Genomic DNA, 20,822 nt, shown 5'->3' with positions numbered 1-20,822 from the left:
GACTTTGAAAATGTGTTTATTAGTTACTTTGTTTACCCTTTCTTTACTTGCCCTGTTCTCTTCCGTCTTCCTTTGCTTCCTTTAGTAAACCTTTGAGTATTTACCATGTCAGTCATTTTTCTAGGAGTCTGGAAGGACTCAGATGTACAGGAGACATGGATCTAGTCTAGCAATTCTCATTTAATTTCAGAGATTGAGAATCACTTATAAACAAGTGATAACTGTGTAATGTGTCCCATATCACAGTGCCTAGGTTTCATAGCTGGCTTTGGTGCCTGACTTTAGCTTCCTGATAATATAGACCCACCCTGAGAGGCAACAGTGATAGCTCAAGTAGTTGGGTTCCTGCCACCCAGAAAGGAGAGCTGGATTGAGTTCCTGGATCACAGCTTTGGTCCAGCCATAATGCAGGTAGTTGGGGAATGAACTAGCATATGAAAGCTCTCTCCACTCTCTCTCTGTCCTCTCCATCCCACATACACACACTCTCTCAAATAAACAAGAAATGAATCTTTTTTGAAAGTAGAATTAGTAGGATTTAGAGAAGAGTTGGATATGAGTTAGGTTTTCAGTTGAGTACTTAGGAGTCAAGGATGACTAATTGGAACAGATAGGGATAATAAAGATAACAGTTAAGGATTATAATCAAGTCTGAATTCTGTAATTCTCAAGTATGTTTGGATAGATAAGGATCTTCTAAGCAATAACCGGTTTTCTTTTTTTTTTTTTTTTTTAAAGATTTATTTATTTGAAAGAGTTACACAGAGAGGCAGAAAGAGAGAAAGAGGGAGAGGTCTTCCATTTGCTGGTTCACTCCCCAATTGGCCACAAAGGCTGGAGCTGTGCCGACCTGAAACCAGGAGCCAGGAGCTTCTTCCAGGTCTCTCATGCGGATGCAGGGGCCCAAGGACTTGGGCCATCTTCTACTGCTTTCCCAGGCCATAGCAGAGAGCTGGATAGGAAGTGGAGCAGCCGGGACTTGAACTGGTGCCCATGTGGGAGGCTGGCACTGTAGGTGGCAGCTTTACCTTTACGCCACAGCGCCAGCCCCTTCAATAACCATTTTTCAATCCACCATGTGAATGAACACAGCCTTACCTCTCCTGATCTGAAGACATGTTTGTTTGCCCATATACGCACTCCCATGTAAATAAAACAGTGTGATCTTTTAGTGTGTTGAAAGTCTATGTAACTCAGTAATTCAACTTTAGAAATTGAAACTAAAGAGTTAATCAGAGATGTGTTCAAAATTTGTGTTAAAAGGACTTTATATTATAGTGTTATTTTTAAATGATAAAGATTACCAAGTAGGAATTGATTAGATAAATTATAGTATATCTGTTTGTTGTATAGATGAGTAAAGCAAAGGCTGACATGTTGTAACAAAGAGACCTACCATTGATTCCATATTTTAAAGAAGCTTGAACTTTATTTGTTGCTTACTTAGGGAAATGTTTGAGGTCAACTGGGAATTCTACTCCATTTGGTCATTCAGGGACACAGGTTCTTTCCATCTTATTTCTCTACCATTTTGTAAGGTATTGATGGTGTGAGCTCAGTTACAGGCACATAAGATCACCAATGATGACAGAATTGTTATATCCAATGGGACATTCTCATTCCTATTACTTCACTATGATAGTGAAGCTACTGATCACTTTTTTTTTTTAATTATGCTTTCTTCCCCATGAGCTTCTGGTGGTCCTCTCTTGTCTAAATGTTCATTGTGTCTTTTTCATGGTCTTTCTCTTTGCCATATCTATAAATATTTATATTCTGTCTTTGGTGCATTTTCCTTTCCATGTGTACTTGTGATGATCTAACCCAGGGCCACTACTACATGATGATGTCTCTGATTCCTGCATCTGTACCCAGAAAACCTTCTTTTGAACAGCAACACCTGTAGATGTAATTCTCTCTGACATATTCAAATTGCATATATCTAAGACTGACTGAATTATCTTCTTCCTTGAGCTGCCTGGTATATCTAGACTTGTTACAGCTGCCTGGTATAGAAACCAGGAAGTCAGCATTAGCAATTTCCTACACTCCCTCATCTAGTGAGATCCTAATGTTAAATATGCCTCTCATGTATTATTATCAGCATTTTTCCTTTCCTGTTTACACTGACAAAATCTTACTTCAGCCAAGGTTATATAAAGGGCTTCCTCAAGGATTTATGTTTCTGTTTGAGCTCCATTCCAATTATTCTTATTGATTAAATAGGTCAGTCAGTGATACTTTTCTACTGGTATTTGGTGAGCTGAGGCTGTATGTTTAAATTTTTTTAACATCTGACACATTGCCAAGTACAATTTAGCTACTAATCAATATATTAATGATAATGGAGAATTTGTGAATATAGGCAAACTAGGATTAGTAATTATGTTAAATAGTTATTACTATAGTATTTAGAGAAATCTGGAAGAAAATTAAATACTGTTTTGATACAGGTAGGACAAAATTACTGGAGGTGAGGCAAATGATATTGGCATTTTACTTTGATGCATAATTTACAGTCTGAGTGACAGAACTCCAGGTGTTTGTTGCAATTTTAGCATTCTTCAGGAAAAGTAAGAGCAAATATTTCCTGAACTCATTGGTGTGTCAGTTCAAACACTGCTCTTTTCTATTTGGCTTGAATCCCGTGGGCACTTCCAAAGTGTACGTAACAGAAAGCCATGGACTGTCATCCTTATTTTGGGTACTTAACCTAGATTCTTCAAGGACAGCTGGCCCATTTGTTTCATTCTCTTCTTATTTATTTGTATTGGGATTGCTGCCTTCTTTCTAATCTCTGATGATCCTTCATATTCTCCCTCATAATTTCATTGATTCCTGCATGCCTTTGGGGCTTCTGACTACATATGCTCACCTAATGTTTTATTGTCTTCCAAGCTTCAGATGAGAGCCTTTCTTCTCTATTTCCTGCTCATCGGTTACCACTGGCTTACCTGACAAGAGATAATTGAGCATACAGAGTAGAGTCTTCTTTTTTTACTTTTTATTTTTTATTTTTTTGACAGGCAGAGTGGACAGTGAGAGAGAGAGACAGAGAAAGGTCTTCCTTTGCCATTGGTTCACCCTCCAATGGCCGCCACGCTGCAGCTGGTGCGCTGCAGCCAGCGCACCGTGCTGATCCGAAGGCAGGAGCCAGGTGCTTCTCCTGGTCTCCCATGGGGTGCAGGGCCCAAGCACTTGGGCCATCCTCCACTGCACTCCCGGGCCACAGCAGAGAGCTGGCCTGCAAGAGGGGCACCTGGGACAGAATCTGGCGCCCCTACCGGGACTAGAACCCGGTGTGCTGGTGCCGCAGGTGGAGGATTAGCCTATTGAGCTATTGAGCCACGGCGCTGGCCTTTTTTTTTTTTGGCCTGGTATAGTATGTGTAAAGTATTGTGCTAGATGGCATATATGACAAAGGCAGCATTTATGTACAAACTTCCAAATTAGTAATTTTCTTCCTCTTGCCAGATAAAATTTGTTGTGTTTTTACTGTTTGCAGGGCACTGTGTTACATGCTTTACTATGTCTTATTTTAGTTTTCACAATAACCCTATGAAATAGGTGTATCCCCACTTTACAAGTGAAGAAACTGAGGTGTGAAGAGATTGAATTTGAGCCCAATACCACAGAGCTAGTTTGTAACAAAGATGGGATTCAAATCTTGGTATAATGATTCCAGAATCTGTTTGTTGCCATCAGCCTTTACTGGCTCTTACAGTAAGGGATAATAAAGGAATGTGTATAGCTATAACACAAAAAGAAAAAATATGTTCTTTCAAATAACTTTAAACTACAAGATAACATGCAAAATGGTTAAGTCATTATTATAGAAGGAAAGGAAAACTGAACTGCCAACAACTAGTTCTACCATCTTGGTCAAGAGACATAAGCCATCAGGATTTGGGTTTCTTCATCTGTATAGCTCCAAAGCCTCTTAGAAAAGTTGTGTGGAAATCAGTTTTTTTTCCCTTTTCATTAATTTAGGCTTTGTAGTTCCTTACATATCACACAGTGTTAAAAGTTATGTATCTACTGTAGTTAAAATAATATCTTCTAAAAATTTCAACTTTGCTTCTAAGTCACCCGGGGAGTTCTATAGCCTTGTATATGATACTGCAGCTCATTATCATATGCCTTACTGTGTAGATTCTCACTCATATAGAGCTAACCAGCTCCTCTTAAATGCAACTACATTCAGTAATTAGTTTGTCAATCAATTCTGTACTTACTGTGCATTTACTGTGTATCTACCTCTCTGATAGACCCTGTAAAATCTCAGTATGTTGGGCAATCAAGTAGGTGTTAGTTTTGCACACCTAGAAATCTTCTTTTTCTTTGTTTTTTTTTTTTTTTGATTTAAAGATTTGTATATTGATTTGAAAGGCAGAGTTACACAGAGGGAGGAAGAGAGAGAAAGAGAGAGAGAGAGTGAGACAGAGATCTTTTTCTACTGGTTGACTCTCCAAATGGCCACAACGACTGAAGCTGGGCCAGGCTGAAGCCAGGAGTTAGGAATTCCATCCTGGTCTCCAGGTATAGGTGGTAGAGGCCCAAGTACTCAGGCCATGTTCTGCTGCTTTCACATGTGCATTAGCAGAGAGCTGGATTGGAAGTGGAGCAGCCAGGACTTGAGATTGTGCTCATATGGGATGCCAGTGTTGCAAGCTGTGGCTTAACCTACTGTACTCAGCGCTGGCCCCTGCACCCTAGAAATCTTACATAAATGTTAATTGTATAGTATTTTGAAGCAGTCTTCAAAATCTATCTTTGTGAAATGACAAAATACAAAAATGACATTTTTAAACACATTTGTAACAGAGAGCAGCAATGAACACAAGCCCAATTTTAAAAATTTCCGAATTTTCCTCAAATTCATAGTTTATAAGAAACACATTTTATATTATGATCTATAAATATGTCTAAAGTACATGTATCTTTAACAAAATTTTCATAAACTACATAACAAAGTTTTTACTAAATTGATTTTTAGCAGGTAATAATGGCAGTATAAAATACACATTTTTAATGCCTAAGTTCCTACACCAAATATCTTCATTACAAATAAACTTAAAAAAATCCTATAAAATGAAGCTTGTTCTTATTTAAAGAACTTATTTATTTATTTTTTATCCTTCTGAGGCTGAGCCTTAATATGAGGCAGTATTGTATCGTGATTAAACACCAAATTCTAGAACCAGACTTCCAGGATTCACATCTCAACTCTGTCGAAGCTATGGGTATGTTAGTTGCTTTATTTTGCTGTGCTTCAGTTTCCTTAAGTTACCTCCAGAAAGGGTTGTTTTTCAATAACTTAAAGGGTTAATATAGAGAAATAGGACATATAAAATTGATGGGTAAACATTTATTTTATTAAAGAGAAGGTAGAAGTAAGATGTATACAGATGGCACCATTGTTATTTAAGGCTGAGCTCTTTTGTGCTCCCATCCCCCTTTCTCTTTTTGTCCTTCTCTGCTTCACTGTCTAGCTCCAACTTTCATAGAATTTCTTAAGATGAAAATCTCAGCAATAGATGTGCCTTTCTTTTTCATCTCTGGGACTCCAGAATAACTTTGGCAAAGATTGTCAAGGAAACTTTCAGATAAAGAGTTCACATTTGAGTTTGATCTCACATGAGCAGGGAGATATTCTAGGCATGGTAGCTTTGCTAAGTAGGATAAGAAACTCACAAATCCAGCCAAAAACTCCACATTCTTGGAGAATAATAAAACATACACACAAAATTCAATACCAGGAAGGATATGATAAATGTCGTAAGAAATACTCAAAATGCTTTTGAATTCAGATATTCATATGAAGTTTTATGAAAGTAGAGACATCCAAACTGAGTTTTAAAGGATTGTTAAGAATACTAGAAGGCAGTAGAGTGAGATGAGGGTGACAAAGCAATGAGCATTCCAAAGTCATAGAGGTAGGAAATAGAGTGTGTTGAGGAAAAGCAAGGATTTACTTTGATGAGAATATGGAGAGCACCATAAATTGGGGTGCAGTGGTAGGTAAGGCTGGAACTTTGCAGGTTTTAACCAAATGGGGGTAAGCCTTAGATGGTGGGCTCTTTGGGATCCTTTTAAAAAATCGCAAATTGATAGCCTTTGCCTGAGTTCAGCTTGAACAGTATCATTAGTGTTGTTGCTTTTTAGGTTTTTATTAAATTTTAGGATTTAAAATCAGGAGGTTTCATATAAAAACTTATATTCCCTGCTTCTCTTGGAAAATTCAGAGATCTAGGAGTACTGGGCCCACATCCTTACTTGACAGGTGAATAGTAGATAGACCTTTTGGATAGGGCATCCCTTACTTTCTGACTTGCAACACAGGATATTTGTTTATCCTTCCATTAGGGTGGCCTCACATAGCTATGTTACTTGCCTGACTCCTGCAGGCATGGGTATTAGATTTCTGCAGCAGAGCTTTAGAAGATTAAGGGATATAAACCCAAAGCATCTATTAGAAACCTGGTAGAAATAGAAAATACTTAATGAAATAGCAGTTAAAAACCCTAAAGCCAATAGAACCATGTTTCCCATCAAATCAAAATATGTCCCAAATTAATATTTGCATGTTAAACAAGCTGCAGTCAAAACTAATATTGGAATATAGGATGCAGAAAATTCAGAGATTGGTCCAAGAAGACCCACAAAGAATAACAGTTTGCTTTGTCTATGCTTGTTTAAAGCAGCTTTTCCATTATGCCTTTGGGCTTTTATTTGTAATTTGGTCTGACCAAAGGTATTTAAACAAACTTGACCCAAGCAGAGGCTTAAAGATTGCTTGTGCATTACTATCTGAAGCCCAGGCTAGCATACTAGAGATAGAGAATAAGAGGCCACGTGGAGTTAAGACAAATCATCTTTCCTGAAAGATTTCCTAGACCAGTCAGCATGACAACTGCCAGCCAAATGTGTTAACCACAAACACAGGATGTTGTTTTAAGTCACTAATTTTGTAAGGGGTTGTCTCATGGTAGAAGCTAACTGATGGCTGGTGCCGGCGCCGTTGCTCACTTGGCTAATCCTCTGCCTGCGACGCCAGTACCCCAGGTTCTAGTCCCTGTTGGGGCACCAGGAACTAGTCCTGGTTCCTCCTCTTCCAGTCCAGCTTTCTGCTGTGGCCCAGGAGGACAGCAGAGGATGGCCCAAGTGCTTGGGTCCCTGCACCCGCATGGGAGACCGGGAGGAAGTACCTGGCTCCTGGCTTCGGGTTGGCGCAGCGCTGGAAGTGGGGGCCGTAAGGGGAGTGAACCAACGGAAGGAAGACCTTTCTCTCTGTCTCTCTCACTGTCTATAACCCTCTCTCTGTCTCTCTCTCTCTGTCTCTCTCTCTCTCTCTCTCTCTTACTGTCTTAGCTCTGCCTGGCAAAAAATAAAAAAAATAAAGAAGCTAACTGATATGAGGAGGAGAAGGAGGAAGAGAAGGAAGGAAACAGTAAAGACTGAGCATGCAATAGGAGTTATCTAGGAGTTGGCCTAGGAGAGAGGATCTTCTAATGTAGTGTCTATAATACCTAAAGAACCATAGATTTCCTCTCTCTCTCTCTCTGCCTCTCCTCTCTCTGTGTAACTCTGACTTTCAAATAAATAAATAAATATTAAAAAAAAACACATAGGGGACTTCAATACTCCACACTCAAAAATAGATAGATCAATAGGACAGAAGATCAACAAGGAGATAGTAGATTTAAATGACACTATAGCCCAATGGATCTAACAGATATCTACAGAACTTTTTATCCTACACATAAAGCATTAACATTCTTCTCAGCAGTACATGGAACCTTCTCTAGGATTGACCACATACTAGGCCATAAAGCAAGTCTCAGCAAATTCAAAAGAATTAGAATCATACCATGCAGCTTCTCAGACCATAAAGGAATGAAGTTGGAAATTAGCAACTCAGGAATCCCTAGAGCACGTGCAAATACATGGAGATTGAACAACATGCTCCTGAATGGACAATGGGTCATAGAAGAAATCAAAATAGAAATCAAGAATTTTCTGGAAGTAAATGAGGATAACAGCACAACATACCAAAACCTATGGGATACAACAAAAGCAGTGTTAAGAGGAAAGTTTATATCAATAGGTACCTACATCAAGAAATTGGAAAGGCACCAAATAGATGAGCTTTCAAGTCAACTCAAGGATCTAGAAAATCTTCAGCAAACCAAACCCAAACCCAGTAGGAGAAGAGAAATAATTAAAATCAAAGAAGAAATCAACAGGATTGAATCCAAAAAACATTACAAAAAAATCAGCCAAACAAGGAGCTGGTTTTTTGAAAAATAAACAAAATTGACACCCCATTGGCTCAACTAACTAAAAAAACAAAAGACCCAAATCAATAAGATCAGAGATGAAAAAGGAAACGTAACAACAGACACCACAGGGAAAAAAAAAAGAATCATCAGAAATTACTACAAGGACTTGTATGCCAGCAAACAGGGAAATCTATCACAAATGGACAGATTCCTGGACACATGCAATCTACCTAATTGAACCATGAAGACATAGAAAACCTAAACAGACCCATAACTGACACAGAAATTGAAACAGTAATAAAGGCCCTCCCAACAAAGAAAAGCCCAGGACCAGATGGATTCACTGCTGGATTCTACCAGACATTTAAAGAAGAACTAACTCCAATTCTTCTCAAACTATTCAAAACAATCGAAAAAGAGGGAAACCTCCCAAATTCTTTCTATGAAGCCAGCATCACCTTAGTCCCTAAACTGGAAAAAGATGCAGCATTGAAAGAGAATTAGAGACCAATATCCCTGATGAATATAGATGCAAAAATCCTCAATAAAATTCTGGCCAATAGAATGCAACAACACATCAGAAAGATCATCCACCCAGACCAAGTGGGATTTATTCCTGGTATGCAGGGATGGTTCATTGCTCGCAAACAATCAATGTGATACACCACATTAACAGACTGCAGAAGAAAAACCATATGATTATCTCAATAGACACAGAGAAAGCATTAGATAAAATTCAACAACCTTTCATGATGAAAACTCTAAGCAAACTGGGGATGGAAGGAACATTCCTCCAATTAAAGCAATTTATGAAAAACCCATGGCCAACATCCTATTGAATGGGGAAAAGTTGGAAGCATTTCCATTGAGATCTGGTGCCAGACAGGGATGCCCACTCTCACCACTGCTCTTCAATATAGTTCTGGAAGTTTTAGCCAGAGCTATTAGGCAAGAAAAAGAAATTAAAGGGATACAAATTGGGAAGGAAGAACTCAAAATATCCCTCTTTGCAGATGACACGATTCTTTATTTAGGGGATCTAAAGAACTCTACTAAGAGACTATTGGAACTCATAGAAGAGTTTGGCAAAGTAGCAGGATATAAAATCAATGCACAAAAATCAACAGCCTTTGTATACACAGGCAATGCCACTGCTGAGGAAGGACTGCTAAGATCAATCCCATTCACAATAGCCACAAAAACAATCAAATACCTTGGAATAAACTTAACCAAGGACATTAAAGATCTCTACGATGAAAACTACAAAAACTTAGAGAAAGAAATAGAAGAGGATACCAAAAAATGGAAAAATCTTCCATGCTTGTGGACTGGAAGAATCAATATCATCAAAATGTCCATTCTCCCAAAAGCAATTTACAGATTCAATGCAATACCAATCAAGATACTGAAGACATTCTTCTCAGATCTGGAAAAAATGATGCTGAAATTCATATGGAGACACAGAAGACCTCGAATAGCCAAAGCAATCTTGTACAACAAAAACAAAGCCGGAGGCATCACAATACCAGATTTCAGGACATACTACAGGGCAGTTGTTATCAAAACACCATGGTACTGGAACAGAAACAGATGGATAGACCAATGGAACAGAATAGAAACACCAGAAATCAATCCAAACATCTACAGCCAACTTACATTTGATCAAGGATCCAAAACCAATCCCTGGAGTAAGGACAGTCTATTCAATAAATGGTGCTGGGAAAATTGGATTTCCACGTGCAGAATCATGAAGCAAGACCCCTACCTTTCACCATACACAAAAATTCACTCAACATGGATTAAATCAAAGACTTCTTGGAAAAGACCCCAGAAGCACAGGCAGTCAAAGCCAAAATTAACATTTGGGATTGCATCAAATTGAGAAGTTTCTGTACTTCAAAAGAAACAGTCAGGAAAGTGAAGAGGCAACCGACAGAATGGGAAAAAATATTTGCAAACTATACTACAGATAAAGGGTTGATAACCAGAATCTACAAAGAAATCAAGAAACTCCACAACAACAAAACAAACAACCCACTGAAGAGATGGGCCAAGGACCTCAATCGACATTTTTCAAAAGAGGAAATCCAAATGGCCAACAGACACATGAAAAAATGTTCAAGATCACTAGCAATCAGGGAAATGCAAATCAAAACCACAATGAGGTTTCACCTCATCCTGGTTAGAATGGCTCACATTCAGAAATCTGCCAACAATAGGTGCTGGTGAGGCTGTGGGGGAAAAGGGACACTAACCTACTGTTGGTGGGAATGCAAACTGGTTAAGCCACTATGGAAGTCAGTCTGGAGATTCCTCAGAAACCTGAATATAACCCTACCATACAACCCAGCCATCCCACTCCTTGGAATTTACCCAAAGGAAATTAAATTGGCAAACAAAAAAGCTGTCTGCACAGTAATGTTTATTGCAGCTCAATTCACAATAGCTAAGACCTGGAATCAACTGAAATGCCCATCAACAGTAGACTGGAAAAGGAAATTATGGGACATGTACTCTATAGAATACTATACAGCAAAAACAATGAAATCCGGTCATTTGCAACAAAATGGAGGAATCTGGAAAACATTATGCTGCGTGAAATAAGCCAGTCCCAAAGAGACAAATATCATTTGTTTTCCCTGATTGGCGACAGCTAACTGAGCACCAAAGGGGAAACCTGTTAAGTGAAATGGACACTATAAGAAACAGTGACTTGATCAGCTCTTGTCCTGACTGTTGATGAACAACCTAATACTTTATCCCTTTTAGTATTTTTTTTTATTCTAGTACTAGTGGTTGAACTCTGTAATTAACACACAATTATACTTAGGTGTTTAAATTTTAACTGTAAAGTGATCCCTGTTAAATATAAGAGTGGGAATAAGAGAGGGAGGAGATGTACAATTTGGGACATGCTCAATCGGACTTGCCCCAAATGGCAGAGTTAGAAATGTGCTAGGGGATTCCAATACAATCCCATCAAGGTGACATGTACCAATGCCATCCCACTAGTCCAAATGATCAATTTCAGTTCACAATTGATCACACTGATAGGTCTAAGAGTCAAAGGGATCACACAAACAAGACTAGTGTCTGCTAATACTAACTGATAGAATCAAAAAGGGAGAGAAGGATCCATCATGGGAAGTGGGATACACAGTAGACTCATAGAATGGTAGATGTCCTAAATAGCACTCTGGCCTCAGAATCAGCCCTTAAGGCATTTGGATCTGGCTGAAGAGCCCATGAGAGTATTTTAGGCATGGAAAGCCAAGACACTCTGGAAAAAAAAGAAAGAAAAGAAGACCTAAATGAAGGATCTCTGCAAGTGAGATCCAGTGGATCCATCAAAGAAGGAGGTACCTTTCTCTGAAGGGAGGAGAGAACTTCCACTTTGACTATGACTCTGTCAGAATAAGATCGAAGTCGGTGAACCCAAAAGGCTTCCATAGCCTTGGCAACTCATGACAAGAGCCTAGGGAGATTACTGACGCCATAATCAAGAGTGTCAAATTGTTAAGTCAACAACAGGACTCACTGTGTACTTACTTCTCATGTGGGATCTGTCCTTAATGTGTTGTCCAATGTGAAGTAATGCTATAACTAGTACTGAAACAGTATTTTACCCTTTGTGTTTCTGTGTGGGTGCAAACTGATGAAATCTTTACCTAATCTATACTGAATCGATCTTCTGTATATAAAGATAATTGAAAATGAATCTTGATGTGAATGGAATAGGAGAGGGAGTGGGAGATGGAGGGGTGCGAGTGGGGTGGGGAACCATTGTAATCCATAAACTGTACTTTGGAAATTTATGTTTACTAAATAAAAAAAACCACATAAATTTGAGAGTGAAGGGATACATTAGCGTATTGAAATGTGTGTATGTTATCTGGACAGTAGCATGATGATTATTAGCCAGGCATGATAGACAGGAGATACAATTGTGGAGATCAACAGACTGGCTATTCTCAAGAAATAATCTCATAAACACAACTTGTTTTTCTCTAGTTTGTCTAGTCTCCTGGTTGAATATCCTTGAAACTCTTAGTGAACCCCAAATTATTTTTACAATTATCTTGATTATACATCTAATTTTCATATTAATTTCTCTCTATAATTGTGTGCTTTGTATTTTGACTTTTATTACATGGAATGTTACTAATTATTTTGTTTTTATTTTAGGGAGAGGGCATGTTAATTTGAATTTTCACCTACCTGGCCGGATTAAAACTAAATTGGTTTTTCAGGCATCCTCAGAATGTAAGAGTTTGCCTGGCATCATGCCTCTTGCTGTGTTACTACTTGACAACTCAGTGGCACCCCTGGTGGCTTCTCTATGTTGTGCCCATGGGTGCTACAATATAGGCATGTCAATATGGCAGAAAATCAGAACGTAGAGCATTCCCAGGCACTTTATGTTAAAATCCTCCAGCATTTCCATCTTCAGGTATTCTCCAAGAGCCTATTGATTGTTCCTTAGCTGTTTATCAAGTGGCCTTCAGGGAATATGGCAGTTCCAGAGAGATTGTGCTGGCAGTTTAAAAAAAGTTTTAAAATTTGAAATGTAAAATGTAATCATTATATTTAGGAGAATTCTATTCTCAATGATGTCTGTAGTTTTAGCAGTTATACTTTTGCAATAAATATCCTTAGATCTTTGATTTGAAACATTTCTCCTTTTTACTATTTTTTTTTTTTTTATTTTGACAGGCAGAGTTAGACACACAGAGAGTGAGACAGAGAGAAAGGTCTTCCTTTTTCCATTGGTTCACCCCCCAAGTGGCCGCTACGGCCAGCGCGTTGCAGCCGGCATGCTGCGGCTGGCGTGCTGCACTGATCTGAAGCCAGGAGCCAGGTGCTTCCTCCTGGTCTCCCATGTGGATGCGGGCCCCAAGGACCTGGGCCATCCTCCACTGTACTCCCAGGCCACAGCAGAGAGCTGGACTGGAGAGGAGCTACCGGGACAGAATCCGGCGCCCCAGCTGGGACTAGAACCCCGGGGTGCAGGCACTGCAGGTGGAGGATTAGCCTGTTGAGCCACGGTGCCGGCCAAACATTTCTCCTTTTTAATGTAAACACTTAATCTATAAACTTTCCTCTTACTACTACTCTTGCTGTATCCCACATTTTTATGGTATGTTGTGTTATTTATTTATTTGTTTATTTTTAATAGAAAATTTATTTAATAAATATAAATTTCTTTTTTTTTTTTTTTGACAGGTAGAGTGGACAGTGAGAGAGAGGCAGAGAGAGGTCTTCCTTTTCCGTTGCTTCACCCTCAAATGCCCGCCGCAGCTGGTGTGCTGTGGCCGGTGCACTGCGCTGATCTGAAGCCAGGAGCCAGGTGCTTCTCCTGGTCTCCCATGCGGGTGCAGGGCCCAAGCACTTGGGCCATTCTCCACTGCACTCCTAGGCCAGAGCAGAGAGCTGGATTGGAAGAGGGGCAACCGGGACAGAATCTGGTGCCCCGACTGGGACTAGAACCCGGTGTGCTGGTGCCGCAGGTGGAGGATTAGCCTAGTGAGCCACAGCACCAGCCTAATAAATAGAAATTTCAAAAGTACAACTTTTGGATTATAGTGGTGGTATGTTGTGTTTTCATTTTCATTTATTTCAAGAAAGTTTTTTATTTCCTTTTCAGTTTTTTCAATGACCTGTTGATCATTCAGTAGCATGTTTTTTAATTTGCAAGTGTTTATGAGTGTTTAAATGTTGTTCTTTTTGATTTCTAGTTTTATTTCTTTAAGGTCTTAGAAGATACATGCTTTCATGTATCTTCATGTATTTCAGTCTTTTTAAAATTCCTGACACTTAGGGCCAGTGCTGTGGTGTAGTGGGCTAAGTCTCTACCTGCAGCACCAGCATCCCTTATTTTGGCCAGTGTGTGTCCCAGATGCTGCTCTTCTAATCCAGCTCTCTGTGTATAGCCTGGGAAGGCAGTAGAATATGGCCCAAGTGCTTGGACCCCTGAAACTATGTGGTAGACTCAGAAGAAGATCCTGGCTCCTGGTTTCAGATTGGCCCAACTCTGGCCGTTGCAGCCATTTGGGGATTGAACCAGCAGATGGAAGACCTTTCTCTCTGTCTCTCCCTGTCTCTGTCTGTAGCTCTGCCACTCAAATACATGTCTTTAAAAAAATTTACTGAGACTTGATTTGTGGCCCAATATAGGATCTATCCTAGAAAATACTCCCTGTACTGATGAGAAGAATGTGTGTTCTGTATCTGTTGGGTAAAATGTCATATAAATATCTGTCAGTACCACTTGCTTGATAGTGGGTTTTAATTCGTATGTATCTTTGCTGGTTTTCTGAATGATTTGTCCATTGATGAGAGTGGGATGTTGAAGTAACCCACTATTATTGTGTCTATTGCTGCCTTTAGGTCCAATAGTATTTGTGCGTATATCTGGGTGTTCTGATTAGGATGCACATTTTTTTTTTTATTTTTTATTTTTTTAAAAGATTTTATTTATTTACTTGAAAGTCAGAGTTACGCGCGCACACACACACACACACACAGAGAGAGAGGAAGAGAGTGAGGTCTTCCATCCGATGGTTCACTCCCCAGTTGGCTGCAATGGCTGGAGCTGGGCCGATCTGAAGCCAGTAGCCAGGAGCTTCTTCCAGGTCTCCCACGTGGGTGCAGGGGCCCAAGGACCGGGGCCATCTTCCACTGCTTTTCCAGGCTATATCAGAGAGCTGGATTGGAAGTGGAGCAGCCAGGTCTTGAACTGGTGCCTATATGGGATGCTGGCGCTTCAGGCCAGGGCGTTAACCTGCTGTGCCACAGTGCTGGCCGCAGGATGCATATATTTATAATTGTTGTGTCTTCTGGCTGAATTGAACCTTTTACCAAAATATAATGTCCTTCTTTATCTCTTTTTTGCAGTTTTTGATTTACAGTCTGTTTTATTTGATGTCAGCATGATTATGCCAGCTTGCTTTTGGTTTCCATGTGCCTGGGATAACTTTTTCCAGCCCTTCACTTTCAGTCCATCTGTATCTTTGTGAATTTCTTGTAGGCAGCATATAGTGTTTTTTTTTTTTTTTAAATACATTCAACCAACCTAAGTCTTTTGGCTGTTGAATTTAATCCATTTACATTCAAGGTTAGTATTAACAGATGAGAAATAACACCTGTCATTTTATTGATTGGATACTAGTTATATATGCTTTGTTAGTAGATTTGGTGGTGTCATGTGTTTTCATGATATTTTGCTTCTAGGGCAGGACCCCTTTCAGAATTTCTTACAAGTCTGGTCTGATGGTGGTGAATTCTGTCAGATTTTGCATATCCAGAAAATACTTTATTTCTTCTTCACTTTTAAAAGACAGCTTTGCTGGATATAATATTCTTGGTTGGAAGATTTTTTTCTTTTTTTTAAATTAATTAATTTATTTGAAAGGCAGAGTTAGAGAGGCAGAGGGGAGTCATCCATCTGCTGGTTCACTCCTAAGATGGCCTCAATAGCCAGAGCTGTGCCGATCCGAAGCCAGGAGCCAGGAGCCAGGAACCAGGAGCCAGGAGCTTCTTCTGAGTCTCCCATGGGGGTGCAGAGGCCTAAGGACTTAGGCCATCTTCTACTGCTTTCCCAGGCCATAGCAGAGGGCTGGATCAGTAGTGGAGCAGCCAGGACTCGAACTAGCGCCCATAATGGAATGCTGGCACTGTAGGCGACAGCTTTACCCACTACACCACAGCACTGGCCCCAGTTTTCTTTTAAGACCTTGAATATATCATCCGACTCTCTTCTGGCCTGTAGTGTTTTTGCTGATAAGTTTTATTTTAACCTAATTGGTTTCTCTTTATGTATAATGATACTTTTCTTTTACTGTCTTTAGGATTCTCTCCTTGTCCTTAACTTTTGACAATTTGAGAACAGTATGCCTTAGAGATCTTTTTGGTTGAGTCTGCTTGGGGTCCTTTGAATTTCTAATATATGGGTGTCCATGTCTTTTTCAAGAGATTTTCAACTATTTCATTTAGCAGGTTCTCAAAATCTTTTTTGTTTTCCTCTCCTTCAGGAATATCCATACTATGAATATTTGGTTCTTTAATGGTATCTCATATTTCACTTAGGCTTTCTTCATTCTTTTAAATTATTTTCTGTTTATTTTTGTCTCCTTGGGTTATTTAAAAAATCTTGCCCTTGAGGTCAGAAATTCATTCCTCTATTTGGTCTAGTCTACTGGTAAAGCTCTCAATTATATTTTTATTTCCCTGATTGAAGATTTCATTTCCAAAATTTCTATTTGGTTCTTCTTAATGATTTCTACCTCCTTGTAATATTTTCATTCATGTCACTTATTGATTTCCTTTATTTCATTAGTGTGTCCATCTGCATTCTCTTGCATTGCATTGAGTTTCCTTACAGTCATTGTTTTGAATTCTATGTGTAACACTTCATAGATTTTCTTTAGTTCAAGATCTTTTTCTGGAGGATTATTGTGTCCTTTGGGCGGTGTCATGCTACCTTGCTTCTTCATGTCTCCTGTGTCCCTACATTGTTGTCTGCACATCTGATGTACTTGTCTCTTCTTTATGGAGTAGATTTTATAGTAAAAGGGTTTATGGTTTAGCTGGAATACAAAGTATTACTTGGCTTATTTCTTTGGCTTTGGTTCTAGGTGTGTCCAGAAGAGTAGTCTCTGAGAGATTTCTTTTGTCTTCATTAATGTCAGTTTTTTCTGTGACACAATTGTCTAGTCTGTTGAAGTTTAAAGGGATAGAAGTGTGGCTTTGAGATGACTATGGATTCCCTAGTGTTTGCGTCTTTGTTCACAGACAGTTCTGTTTTCTTTTCCCCCCGGGGATTGTGATATCCAGGGCCTTGTTATTGGTGCTGAGGGAGACAAATGTTGCTGTCCCCTTGTCCCACTGGCAAATCTGAGTGAGGCTTGGACTCGTGTCACAATGTCTATGGCTCTAGGACTGTGTGATGTGGATGAGCCCTTCTTCCGGTCCTGCTAAGAGAGTCCAACTGGTGCTGTTGCTTTTAACCAAAAGCCCTGGTCCTGGGGTTGGGGGATGTGAACTGGACTATAGGTTATATAGGAGATTTTGCTCTGGTGGGACCAGAGAAGTAGAGTGCAGTTAGGTTCTTCCCTGTGCCCTGGGGTAGAGTGCAGTGGAACTGAGACATTTAGAACTGTTATAGCCCTGGTGTTTCAGGGTATAGTAGGGACATTACCTGGATCTTCCAGGGTGGGAGTGGATCTTTTTTATGGGCTGCTTCTGGTACTAGCTCCCAGAAGCTAAGGAGAATCCCCCTAGCTTACATAGAGTGTGAGTATTGCTCTGGGGCTAATGTCCCCAAACTCCCACAGTTGCAGTTGCTTTGTCCCACAAATTACCCTGACTCCAGTTCTGATTGATTCTGATAAGAGCAGAACAGAAGGCTGCTGTGCAGTATTTTGCTGATGAATCAGGCACTCAGTGGGTGTAGGGGTGGGAGGGAAGCAACAGGGCTTCCCTTCTCTAATTGCCCAGACCCCAGTTATCTCCCCAGGATGAAGTAAAAGTCAGTGAGTAACTGTGGAATTCTCTCTCAGCTAAAACTGGATGGCAGAGAGTGGCAGTTTCTTCCTACAAGATGGTGATTCACAGCTGGCAGCTGCAGTGGCTCTGTCTTCTCTCCTCCTGTTCCATGGGGCCTTCACTGTTTTGTCACTTCTCTGCCAAAAATTTCTGTTAGATCTCTGGAAACCTGGTCCTTCAATTGTTCTTTTTGTATCCCAGAAGTCAGTGTAGCTTCACCCTATTCAGCCATCTTGGATCTCTTGAAAGGAGAATTCAAAGAACCAAACATATATAGGCAGTAAGGAATCTTAAAATGAATTTACAAATAAATGCAAACATATGGAAACTGTCCACAGGACAGGATTATAGGGAATATAATTCATTTGTATTTCTAATTTCACTCATCAGCATTATTCATTTTCTACAATTTTAGAGAATTGTCAAAAAGCTCAAAGGCAATGAAAGATGGAAATCACCTGAATGAGTAACCTACCCAGGCCATTCAGTGTTACTTTTTTTAAAAAAAAGATTTATTTATTATTTAAAAGACAGAGTTACAGAGAAGCAGAGGCATAGAGAAAAAGAGAGAGAGAGAGAGAGAGAGAGAGGTCTTCCACCCACTGGTTCACTCCCCAAATGGCTGCAATGGCTGGAGCTGTGCCGATCCAAAGCCAGTAGCCAGGAGCTTCCTCTAGGTCTCCCACATGGGTGAAGGGATCCAAAGACTTGGGCCATCCTCCACTGCTTTCCCAGACCATAACAGAGAGCTGGATGGGAAGTGGGGCAGTTGGGACTAGAACTGACACCCATAAGGGATGCTGGCACTGCAGGCAGCAGCTTTACCTGCTATGCCACAGTGCTGGCCCCCAGTATTACTCTTGTTTGTCGCATATCAAAAGTTATTCATCTGTTCTTTTTTTTTTTTAAGATTTTCATTTATTTATTTGAGAGCTAGATTTACATACAGTGAGAGGGAGAGACAGAGAGAAAGGTCTTCCTTCCCTTGGTTCACCCCCCAAATGACCGCTATGGCCAAAACTGCGTCGATCCAAAGCCAGGAGCCAGGTGCTTCTTCCTGGTCTCCCACGTGGGTGCAGGGGCCCAAGGACTTGGGCTATCTTCCACTGCTTTCCCAGGCCACAGCAGAGAGCAGGATTGGAAGAGGAGCAGCCAAGACTAGAACCAGCACCCATATGGGATGCCTGTGCCGCAGGCAGAGGATTAACCTACTGCGCTACAGCGCCAGCCCCTCATCTGTTTTTTTTAAGCTGTTTTAGGTAATCCTCGAAAATGGTTTGCTACTCACTTGAACCAGAAAACCCCACAAAATCATGCAACTCAAGAGGTTCAAATCTTGGTGTTCACTTTAGGAACATCTAAGAAACTGCCCAGGCCATCAAAGGTATGCATATCCAAAAAGCCAGCGTGTGTCTGGAATATGTCACATTAGAGAAACAATTTATGCCATTCCACGGTTTCAGTAGTGGAGTTGGTAGATGTGCCCAGGCCAAAGGTGGGACTGCACACAGGGTCAGTGACCAAAAAAGAGTTCTGAATTTCTGTTGCACATGCTTAGAAATGCAGAGAATAATGCTAAGCTTAAGGGTTTGGATGTAGATTCTCTGGACATTGAACATCTGCAGGTGAACAAAACACTCAAATGTGGTGCCATACCTACTGAGCTCATGATCAGATTGACTCATGTTAGCTCCCCCTGCCATACTGAGATGTTCCTCACTGAAATGGAACAAATTGTTCCTAAACCAGAAAAGGAGGTGACACAAAAGAAAAAGATATCCCAGAAGAAACTGAAGAAACAAAAATTTATGGCTTGGGAATAAATTCAGCATAATGTAAGTGCAAATTAGAAGTTGTTCACATATGTTAATCTGTTACCATTATAAAACCAATGCAAAGTTAATATTACCCTTAGAGTAGGAAGTGGAAGAAGGAACGATGGTTTGTTTTACAGATATCTTTAAAATACCCTTTTAAATTCATTTGAATGACAAAGTGGTGAAAGAAAGGAGAGGGAGGAAGGGAAGAGAAGAGAGAAAACCCACATTAGCTGGGGCTGACCTTTGAACTCAGTGTAAATTCTTCAGTTGGTGGCAGGAACCCAGTTACTTCCCTGTTATCCTCCCAGGGTCTGCATTGGCAAGAACCTGGAGTCAGGAGCTGGAGGTGGGAATTAAATCTAGGCATTCTGATGTGGGATGTGACCTTTTAAACTACGAGGCTAAGTGTTCCATAAATATCATGTTTTTTGTGACAAAGACTGTCTCTTTAATCAGATTTCTCTGCCTTTTCCGTGTCCAGGCCTTGTCCTTACCAGACCTGCATTGCCTAGTTTTAGTAAGAATCTTGCTAAGCTAAATCACTGTACGGAGAATCCTCTGTCCTTAATACCTGATCATCCTCGATATCTGATCAAATTCCTCATCCTCATCCCCGTTGACCAGCAGTCTATGATCACCCTGGCCTGCTTTCAGTGAGCATCCTGTTTAGTCTTTAACAGGAATCCTTCTACCCCTGGTGTTTCCTCTTTGTGATTTTTCTACCCACTAACCTCTATCCTGCTCCTTTGTTATATATCACTACTTGTTTTCACGTGTTTAGAAATGGGCTCTGTTCTTTACTGTGGTCTCTTTTCTCCTACAACAATAGTTCCTGAATATGTTTTTTCCTGATTTAACTAAAATCCAGCTCTGGTTTTCCTCTAGCAGTTACAGTGCTGTGCCTTAAATAGGATTAATTCATCATTTGATTTCTGGATCTCTCAGCTAGGCCTCCAGATGTGCATCTTTGAAAACCTTGCCTTCAGTACTGGCTCAGTGTTTAGGAATCCATTGGTGAGTTTGATTCCTGAGCCAGTGCCCAGCAAGATGATAGCCTGTTGAAATATGAAAAGGAAAGATTTTGATTCTTATGATTTTGAGAATATTCCTTGAAACTGGGTAAGAAGCCATGGTGTCTGTTTGAAAGGTACCTACTGGGCTGGAATCTTTCTTTTTG

General features: G+C 40.1%; 1 protein-coding gene and 1 pseudogene across 1 annotated transcript in view; both read left to right on the top strand.

Moving 5' to 3' along the window:
- The window catches only part of LOC133768127 (ADP-ribose glycohydrolase MACROD2-like), a 728,541-nt gene that overhangs the window by 78,522 nt on the left and 629,197 nt on the right, over positions 1-20,822 (top strand). The gene's annotated exons all lie outside the window — the stretch shown is intronic.
- On the top strand, positions 19,102-19,648 carry LOC133767826 (large ribosomal subunit protein uL22-like; annotated as a pseudogene).

The sequence above is a fragment of the Lepus europaeus genome, chromosome 10 (genome assembly GCF_033115175.1).
Source record: "Lepus europaeus isolate LE1 chromosome 10, mLepTim1.pri, whole genome shotgun sequence".
NCBI classification, from domain to species: Eukaryota; Metazoa; Chordata; class Mammalia; order Lagomorpha; family Leporidae; genus Lepus; species Lepus europaeus.
The sequence above is the reverse complement of the archived record's forward strand: the minus strand, read 5'-3'. Positions and strand labels throughout refer to the sequence as shown.